Raw genomic sequence first — 10,725 nt, 5'->3', positions numbered from 1 at the left:
TGTCCTGGCGAGCCTGAAGGTCACTCTGACCTTAATCTGCTTTTGTGGACGTACCTGGTTTGGGAAATGCCAGCTTTGTGGCCATGGATAGTGTCAGATCTAAAGGGGTGAATGGAAACTTCATCGTTAAACTCAGAAAAATACAGTTTTTCAAAGAAAATAAAATGTGTCAGAACATCTTATAACCTGTGCTCTTGTTTATATCTGGTTCCTTTTCTATGTCCAGATTTTACTTCCTTGCCTTGATTAAAACTGACTCAGTCAAAGTACTAACATAAATAGGCTGGATACCAATGCTTTGAGTCCAACCTGTATTTATCTGGCATAAACCATATTTGTCCAGCATAAATCAGTGTCAAATAAACAAATGTAGCCTGGCTTGCATGAAGACAGACATGAAAAATAGAATAACCAAAAAATAAGTTTTAGTATTCCAGATTAGGCAATGGGAAGCAGATAATTATTGGGAAAGGAGGTCTTTGGGGGTCCTTAGAAGCCAAGTCTGACACAGCCGTCAACAGAAATAAATTTTCAGACTTTAGTCATAAGTTATTGGCTAGATAAAGCAATTATAGTTCCACACAGAGACAGCACCCTGGTGCATTGCTTTATGTGAGTGCCTGGGAGAGCATAACTGAGCTGGGATATGGGGGGGGAAAGGGAGAAAAAAACAAATATGAGAAAGCAATGAAATGATGTAGAGTTCTGCTGGGTGGGCACGATTCTGGCAGGGCAATGTGCACACACTCTCACCTCCTGGTCCCAGTTTCTGCTGTCCTCATCAATGATGTTGTTTTTCATTCCCTTCCCCACTTTCTTTTTATCTGTTCCTGGAAAGGACAAGGTTTTGATGAGAAGGATTTTTGTCCTGCCCCTGAAGGGCCATGTAATCCAGCTCAAAGTAGTTCATCATTTTAGCAGAGAAGATGTATTTTCCTCTCTTCAGCCTCTTCTATATCATGACCTATCAAATGAATCTCCCTCTCTCCTGCTCCTTCTGAGAGCCAGCAGATGCAATTGTGAGGTGGCAGAGGGCACAGCTGGACATCCTCAGCACAGATGCCAGGAGCTGCTGGCAGGAGCACAGGCCTTTAACAACCTACCAACATGTGCAACCATTCTTGCTGCCCTCCAAGCTGTTTCACTTTTTTCATCTGCCTTCCCTGGCTTTGTATTTATATTCCAGCCCTTCTCTTGCCATCCAGGTTTAATGACCAATAATACACACATCACGCAAAAAGTAAAATCCTTGGAGTGTAACACATAATTTCCAGCACAGGCTTCTTCAATCCCCCCGGGGCTTACTCATCTCTGGAAGAAAGCACCATTTCCAGAGTTTGATTTCCCATCGCAGTGAAGCAGAGTGTTTCTCACGCTGCCAGTTCAAACACATCCTCATTTCCACAAACGCTTCCATAGACACTCGGATCAGGTGTGTGTTCTCAGCACAACTGTGGGCAATTCCTGGTGGAACAGCAGTGCTTTGACTGCTCTGATCAGCTTTCCACCCGTGGAGCTGCGAGGCATACTGCAGCATCAGTTAAGCTCAAAAAGACAAGGGATGTGTGTTTTTTAAGTGCAAATGCTCTGTGGATATATCATCACCATGCTGCTGAAGTCAGTAGGTTTTCCTATATTGGCAAGGGAGTTATGTTATACAGCTCTAAAGTATTTTGTAACTGTAACTGTCATTTTATTGACAGGTACTGGGAGGAGGGATCATGTTTTTAAAAAAATAAATAAATAAAGACCACCTTTCACTAGACCAGGCTGCATAAACCCCCATCCAGCCTGGCCTTGAGTGGTGCCAGGCATGGGGCATCCAGAATTTGCTGCAAAAAATTGTTTGTAGTTCAGGCCTTAAGGCTTGTAACTAATTTTTAGCTTCTTAAGTGAAAATCCATATTAGAATGTGAAATATTAACCTTGCCAGGCAACATTTTGTCCTTCAGCTAATGAATCACATCAGTAAATGGGTCTTCCCTGGATTCAAGATGAAATGCCTTGGGAAAAAAAGACCATTAATGTGCTGTTGCTCTGCTCTTCAGCATAAGGTAGTCTACATTATGTTTGTATTTAGGTCCATTCCACTTGATCTGGGTAGGAAGTGATAAGATTTGAAAGGAGACATCCAATTAAAGCTAAAAATAAGCCACAGATACATTTGCCCAATGACAAAAACATGATGCAGCTTTTTTGTAGAGAAGAGCACAATATCTCAGTGCAGTGTAGGATGTTCTGAGATATTAACAGCCAGAGCCCAGCTCTCTTCCTGCACTCAATTTCCCTGTCCACCTGACCATTTCTTCGTGGTTTATCATTTCCTACTGTGAATCTTCTCAGAAGATCAGGCACCACCACCCTGACATCACCCAGAGAGATAAAGTCTGTGCTCCAGGCTTGTTGGAAGGAGCCATCGGAGTGGAAACACACACATTTCACAGCTCAGCAGCCAGACTTGGCTCCAATCACGCCAGGAAATGCTGTGCATGCAAATGAGACTCAGCACTGTGCTCTGGGGATGGGACATTAAACAGCGAGAAAAACATTTTGCAGTGGGATTGTAAAACTGAAATGAGATTGCCTCTTGTTGGAAACGACAGGTCCTGGCATCAGCGCCACGGAATCTGAGGAAGAGCTTTTAAGAAACGCTGTGTTTCAGAAGTACACTGCCTATTTAGCTATGAAAGGATGAGTTTCTTCGAAATTCTCCAGGGTTTCAGAAGTAACCTTGATTTTTAAAAAATCACCTATTTATTGAAGCCTCTCTACTGCAGATTCATCGTGTTTGATGTTGTGAGGCTGACACTTAGTCTTTTGATCCTGTCTTCTACTCAGCCCAGTGCACTTCTCTTTGGCTCTGGTCTGCTCTGACATGCTTAGAATCACAGAATCATAGAATGCTTTGGGTTGGAAGGGGCCTTAAAGATCAGCCAGTTCCAACACTCCTGCCATAGGCAGGGACACCTTCCACTAGACCAGGTCACTCAGAGCCCCACCCAACCTGGCCTTGAACACTTCCAGGGATGGGACATCCACAGTTTTTCTGGTCAACCTGTTCCAGTGCCTCACCACCCTCACAGTAAAGAATTTCTTCCTAATATCTGGTCTACACTTACCCTCTGTCAGTTTGAAACCATTCCTCCTTGTCCTGTCATTCCATGTCCTTGTAAATAGTCCCTCTCCAGCTCTCCTGTAGCCCCTTTGGGCACTGGAAGGGGCCCTAAGGTCTCCCTGGAGCCTTCTCTTCTGCAGGCTGAGCAACCCCAGCTCACCCAGCCTGTCTGCAGAGCAGAGGTGCTCCAGCCTTCTTAGCATCTTCATGGACTTCTCTGGACTTGTTCACACAGGTCCATGTCCTGCTTGTATTGGAGGTCTCAGAGCTGGACACAGCACTGCAGGGTGGGTCCCAGGGCAGAGGAGAAGCTGTGCTGTGATAACCAGAAGGACCCTGGTCTTCCACTGAGGTTTGTGAGGAAGTAAAATGGGTTTACTGTGCAGCACTTTGCAGCCATCTGAGAGGGGGCATCCCAGGGGGGATGTCTGGGCTCTCACCGTGGTGTACTGGAGTCCCTCCTCTGCACCACCGGGTCCAGGGCAGAGCTTCCAGGCACCAGCCTTGCTCCTGCTCGGGAGGTGACCATGAAGATGCAATCCAGAGAGGGATCCACTTTTGCCTTTAAAACAGGAAGCCCAAAATGATGGTTTAACAGCCCTTTCTTTTAGATGCAAAGCTACGTTTGAATTCCTGGGTTAAAATGTGAATTCCTGGGCAGCCTGGTTAAGGCAGGGCAACCCCGGAGAAGCGCTCAGCTTGTGTCCGTGATACAAATGTAGCTTGCAGTCCCATCCACAGTGCTTCCTGAGGTTTATCCAGGGCCAGAAGTTCAAGCTGTGATAGCAAAGGTTCAGTAGGAGCAAGCTTTGGCTCTGGTTTCTGCGGCTGCTGCAGTAAGACAGTGCATGAGAAGGCGGCAATTCCCAGGGAATGGCGGTGTTCAAGACATTGTTGCAAAATGTGGGTGTCTCCCCTTCTACTTGGCCAATGGTTTCTTCATCTCTTCTGGGATGCACAAACAGTATCACCCTGTGATGGGGAGCCTCGCTGAAGGCACTGGACTGACTTTTAGTGGCTTATCTTCTGCAATGTTCCCAGCACACAATAATCCCAGATGCCTGGTGAAATCTTCCTCCCATCTTCTCCCAATTACTCAGCCTAATCCTTTCCAGTCTGTAATCGAGCCAAGCAGCCTTGAGAGACACTAATGTGTTTTGTGATTGTAGTTTGCTTGCCAGTGTTTATGACATTTGGAAAGACAGTGGTGAGTCATGCGAGACAAATGGTTAGTGCCATCTATTTTTTTATGTATGTATATAATTAGATTTTTCAGCACAAGAGAAAGCAGCCCCTGTCCAGCTTGTCAGGAGAACAATAAAAAGGGAAAAGAAAATTTTCTTTGGCAACTATTTGCAGCCTGACAAGTGGTTTTGATGATAAGCTTCTTAGGTGGCTTTTTTTTTTTTTTTTTTTTTTCAGGGCTACATAATAACTTGAGTGCTGTTGCTAGAAATTCATAACAGAGCCAGGAAACCTAATTGTTGGAAGCAAGTAAAACATGGCAGCTATTCAAATAGATACTCTGTCCTGATTCAGTGTGTAGGATACACTGACTTTTTCCCTCCAGTGGTTTTGTCTTTGGGTGTTTAGTCCTCTCCTCCCTGGACACACTTTATGTATCATTGTGCCCTCTGGTGTCTTTTCTTCCAAGGTTAACAAAAGCCTTTGAATCTGCCCTTGGTGGTCTCTGCAACAGATCTCTAGTGTCTACTCAGTGGAATTTCTGACTAGATTTATCATTTTCTCCATCCCTCACATCTGACGTGGTCTAATAGATAACACACAGAACCAGGGTTTTTGTTTCAGACCACGACGTTTGAGTCATTATGCAGTTTTTGGCAGGCAGGCTTAAAGGCTTAAAAAATGTCCACTCACTTCTGATGACTCAGTTTAAGCATCTTCATACCTCTTGGGCTTGAATTTCCCGATGGCCTTCGAGAACTCAGAGCACTCACAAGGCTTAGTTGCACAACCCCGCTGCAAACCCGGCCAAGGCATCCCAATCTGGATGCTGAGGAATGGAGCTGCCCATAATTAGGCAGCACTTTGGGGAACGTTGGTCTGTACTCACCGGGTTTCGGTTTATTCCTTATAAACAGAAGGGTAAAAATGCCAAGGCTCCTTCCTGACAATGGGCTTCTGTTTGCACAACACGGGGATCCTCAGTGAAAGTGCCGCGGTGTAAACAAGGGCAGAGAGCGTGCCCACGTTGAAACCCTGACCATCTGATAACTGGGACGTGCCCTACACATGCAAAAACACCTTGCTTAGAAGTACCATCAAATTTCTGGAGAAATCTCCCACACAAATAAAAGGCACCTGCCCAACAGCTACAAAGAGATCATCAAGCCACTTCAGAGATGTGAACAAGCAATTTCGTGAGAACACGCAGCAGATGCGTGCGCAGTTCAGTGCGAGCTATCCAAAGCTCCCAGGGAGTGTCCTGGTGTCTAACAGCTGGAACCCACTGTAAAAATCATTATTGCTTTCAAGAAAACTCAAGGATAGTTTCCTGACAGCCTTATATACCTCTGTGTGAATTATAGGACAGCTCAGGCACAGCTATGGTTGTTATATTATCAACCGGTGCAAAAGGACTGTGATGTGGTAGCATCAGATCTGTTATACCTCTACAGAATGAACTGCCCAAGGTCTTCCCAAGGAGTGATGAAGATTCATCTGGAGCTGCTCACTGCTGTGTGGAGGGACACCGGAGTGTGGCTGAAATGAAACCACAGCGAACGACTCAAACATTTACGAGCACAAACTTGTCACTGCTAAAAGTCACAAGGCAGAGCTATGCCATTTCTGTTTCTGAACGTGCTTTTACAGCTTGTGAGCCTCAAACTCTGCACTAAGCCTAAGGGACAATCCATAATAGAGCAGAATTTGGTCACAAAACTCCATATATCAATTAAGTCAGTCAAGTACCTACAGCCCTGCAGCTCAGGGGTTGTGAGCTGAGGAATGGGGTGAGTGACCACAGCTCCTTCTGGCAACCACACTTTGCTTGTTTATACCAATGAGAAACTCACGTAGAATGACAGAAAAAAAGGATTTTGAAACTCATTTTCATCATCGAACAGCTACCAAAGGATACACTGTCCTCTCAAATGAGTCAGGCAGTGCCCCTGCAAACCAGTCCTCTGCACCGCCCTGATCTCTGTCACAGCTGGCCAGTCCTGCTCTCTGTCAGAGATTACACCCACATCCTGAACTCCAGGAAAGACTGGGCTGGATCTGCACTCAGGTGGGAGATGCCTGACACATTTTGCAGCTTGGGTTTTGAAGAGATAAATTATGATTGCTCTTCTTCCTCTCCAAGTGGGATTGATCCAATGATCCAAAATTGCCCGTAACTGTATATCCATCTTCCTGCCTTGAATTAATGGATGATGTGAAAATAAACTCTCTCCCAGGCTCCAGTAATTCCCACGGATTTCACTAAGAATGTTTTGTGGTTTTCCAGTTCTCTTGAAAATTGGGAAGATCCTGATTTTTCAACCGAGTGACACAGGCTGCAGTTCAGCTAAGGCACACAGAGAGATGTGGAGGTATTTGCAGAGTTAAAAGGGTATCCAGAGAAACATTGCTGGAAGGCAAATGTGGAAGGCAGTAGGAATACCTGCACTATTTATTTCCAGAATATAAATTACATAATTGAGACAGGAGAAATTAGGAGTTCATGTCTTCTACACAGCCTCTGGAGAGAAGTGAGGCCACTTTTGGGTTCTGAGGGGCAAGTGGAAGCAGCGTAGAAGAGTTGAGCTGAGTGCCTGGCACAGGCAATAAAGTAATCCCTCCGTGTTCATCTTAGGAGTGAATATGTCAAGGCAGAAAGATTACAAACCCCACCTGAAAAAGGAAATATAAATATATGGGTTCTGATGAGGGAAAACCGAAAGTGAAATTGTCAGGTAGAATTCATCAAGCGCAAGAAATGTCTCAGGCGCTACAATACATAAAATATTGAAAAAGCACAGTCAGGGAGCACAGCAGGTATCACGTGTCAAAGGAACTTCATTGCTTGGGCTGATGACTAACACCACTTACAGAGAAATCAAGCCCAGCATGCCAATGAAACCTGACAGGTTTTCATCTCAGAGGCTCTGACTCATAGGGCTGCCAGAAAAGTGGTTAGCAAGTGCCTTCAGAGGCTTCTGTTCAGAAATCCTGTCAATCAGCAGAGTTAGTAAAGAGTTATTTAACAGCTGAGACAACTGTTTGTACATTTTCACACCTGGATAAATCAAGACAGGCAGGAAAGGAAATGCTCATTTCTTCCCTCTGCTTCTCACACCGCTGCCCTGAGAAGGGGCTGGACAAGAGGCAGTGCCATGAATGCCTCCCTTTCGAGAGGCAGAGGAAAACACCAAAACAAACCTGCCACTCCTACAGGCCTATTTACCCAATTCCACGTGATTTACAGGCCTTTTTTATCTGTTATTCTCTGGGCACTTCTTGAATCTCCACGTGTGGTGGGGCTGTCGTATGCCATAGCAGCAGCCCCACTGCTGAAGCCACGAAGTCTAAAAGCCACCAACAAAAGTGTTTTCTTGTATCCTTCCACTTGGAAACGTAACACATTGGTCTGAGCTCCTTCCCCCACTCCTCAGGGGTTTTAACTCACTTTCCAAGTGAGTACCAAGTGTAAATGAAGCCTCAAACCATTCTGAGTATTACACACCCTGCACCATCGTATTTGCCAATTTAAGGAGCTGTACCTCGGTATCTGCAGAAACAGCTCTACTACTCCTCAAATTTTCTGAGATCAGGATGCTTTTTATATGCAAAAGGCTCTGCAATGTACATTTCCTATTACTCTGCTCGTGCTAAAGATCAGAAAGTCAGATAAATTCTATTTTCTTTCACTTCTCCCTTTCCAGATAGTACTGAATAGAATATAAAACCTGAACCTCAGCAACTGATGACATCCTAAGAATTACTGCTTGACGTTATCCTTTGCAATTGCAGTAAATATTAAATTGTGCCATGTTTTTTGATGGTCTGTAACATCAATCACAGATGACATTAATACAAGTGTCTGACACAGCATTTGCAGCACTCTGTCCAAGCCACTTTCTTCCTCTTTTCGCTGTTATTTCCTTTGCCATTTTTCTGAGATTGGTGCTATTGAAGAGCTGCAGGCCTTTGCTATTATTCTCTACTCCATAAAAACTCAATTATTGGAGTCTGATAGCCTGCCTGGATTACATGAGGACAAAGAAAGGCCCAGCAGGAGGAGAGCATGACCAGGTGACCCACTGATACCAGGGACAGCAGCAGAGCCCCTCCGGCCCCCAGGAAAGGTAATTAGGTAGACAGGCAACTTCTTTTGGGTTTTTTGAACTATTTTTGCTCTATCAATTGAAGGGAAAGAGAAAAGGATAAAAAGGGGGTTCAGCAAGGCCAAATGCAAAGTCCTGCACCTGGGTTGGGGCAACTCCTGGTATCAATCCAGGCTGGGGGATGAAAGGAATGAGAGCAGCCCTGGAGAAGGATTTAGGGGTGCTGGTGGATGAGAGGCTGGACATGAGCCAGCAATGTGCCCTGGCAGCCCAGAAAGCCAATTGTATCCTGGGCTGCATCCAAAGCAGTGGGGGCAGCAGTGGGGATACTGCCCCTCTGCTCTGCTCTGGTGAGATCCCACCTGCAGTGCTGCCTCCCGCTCTGGGACTCCCAACATAAAAAGGATGTGGACCTGTTGGATCAAGTCCAGAGGAGGCCACGAAGATGCTCAGAGGGCTGGAGCACCTCTGCTATGGAGACAGGCTGAGAGAGCTGGGGGTGTTCAGCCTGGAAAAGAGCAGGCACTGGGAAGACCTTCTAGCACCTTCCAGGGCCTAAAGGGGATTATAAGAACCATGGGGGCAGATGTTTCAGCAGGGCCTGCTGCCATAGGAGAAGAGGTGATGTTTTTAAACTAAAAGAGGGTAAATTCAGACGAGAGATAAGGAAGAAATCTTTTGCAGTGAGGGTGGTGAGGACCTGGCACAGGTTGCCCAGAGAAGCTGCGGATGCCCCATCCCTGGAAGTGTTCAAGGCCAGGCTGGATGGGACTTTGAGTGACCTGGTCTAGTGGAACATGTCCCTGCCCACGGCAGGGGGATTGGAACTGGATGACTCCAAAATGTCTCTTTAAATACAAAGTATTCTATGATTCTGTGATTCTGGGGAAAAGTATGCTTTAGGAAAGTTCTGTTAAAAACCCCACAAAAACCAACAAACCAACCAACCAAAAAACCTAGCTGTTATTTAAAATTACACGTTTTTTCTATTTGCATAATTTTATATATGTATTATATAATTTAAAAATATTAATATAAAATGTGCTACACTTAATATAAAGGTGTGCATTTATATATAATTTAATTCTATTTGTTGATGCTTGGTTGTCAGCAAATGGAGAAATAACAGAGCTTGGTACAAGCTTTTAAATAAACCCCTCAATCCATAAATTATTTTTATTATAACTTCTACCCCTTGGCTCCTTTTCCCTGGTCAGACACTAATGGTGTGAGGAAGGAGATCAGAAAGTGGCTTAAAGTGCTCAACTGGCAAAGAGGTCTGTTGAACCACAGACAGAAACTTCAGGTTTGAAAACTGTCGGTTTTGATTAATATTAAATCTTTTTCTCAAATTTCAGTTTCTATAAAAGCTTTTTTAAAATGAAATGTAAATTAGAAAACAACTTGAAACGCAATATTAAAGTATTTTACACCAAAGTTGTCAAAAGCTGACATTTTCAGAAACACATGGAAGCTTATGTTGACTCAAGTAATGTAATCAATCAAAATTACCAGAATACTCTGATCCACAAATAAGAAATACTTATTTCTCCAGCTTTTCCTTCGTTTCCTTGCTTCTTTCCTCCCTCCCTCCCTCCCTCGAGGGGAAAAGCGTAATTTAAACTACATTTTATTATTTTCAAAGGGTAATCTGCTATTTCTGAATATAAAATGATCCAAACATGCTCTTCCAGAACAGTTTGGTTATCAATGCCAAACACAAAACCAAAAAACCTGGGAGGCCAATGGCCAGCCAAGAGCTGGGCAATTCCAGGGAGAGGACAGTAAATCTGGGTTTCTTTATTTTTCACCAATCCTACTCAAGAGACTTCTTTTCCAGACTCATTGAGAAAACTCTCCAAGGACGTTTTTGGTTATATGAGAAGCCACAGTCCAAAACCCCTGCAACTGTATTTGGAAAACAGGTGGGAAAGGAGAGGAACTTACTGGTGATAGCAAGCGAGTGTGAGGAGCTGATGCATTTGGGTGTGATTTAGGGAGTTGTTTTAGAACAGGGGCTGTGGATGAGATTTACACCCAAGCACTCAAAGAACGAGATTTTCACACCTTTTCTTGCCGAGTTCATTTTCTGCCAGCTCATTAAGTTGAGTCAGCTCCCCGAGGAGCCCGAGAGGTGTCAGTCACTCCCTCAAGCCCAGACCTGCAGCTGGGAAGAGGATTTCTTTGCAGGCAGCCAATTTAGCCGGGTTTGGCCCAGGGACGTGCCTAAACAACCCCCTGCCCAGCTCCCAGCTGCTCCAAAACCCACCACCCCACCATCGCTCCGAGCCCGACCCAACCTCCCTGGCAAGGCAGGGA

This window comes from Myiozetetes cayanensis, unplaced genomic scaffold (assembly GCF_022539395.1).
Source record: "Myiozetetes cayanensis isolate MyiCay16 unplaced genomic scaffold, myiCay2020 scf7, whole genome shotgun sequence".
NCBI classification, from domain to species: Eukaryota; Metazoa; Chordata; class Aves; order Passeriformes; family Tyrannidae; genus Myiozetetes; species Myiozetetes cayanensis.
Note: the sequence above shows the minus strand (reverse complement) of the source record.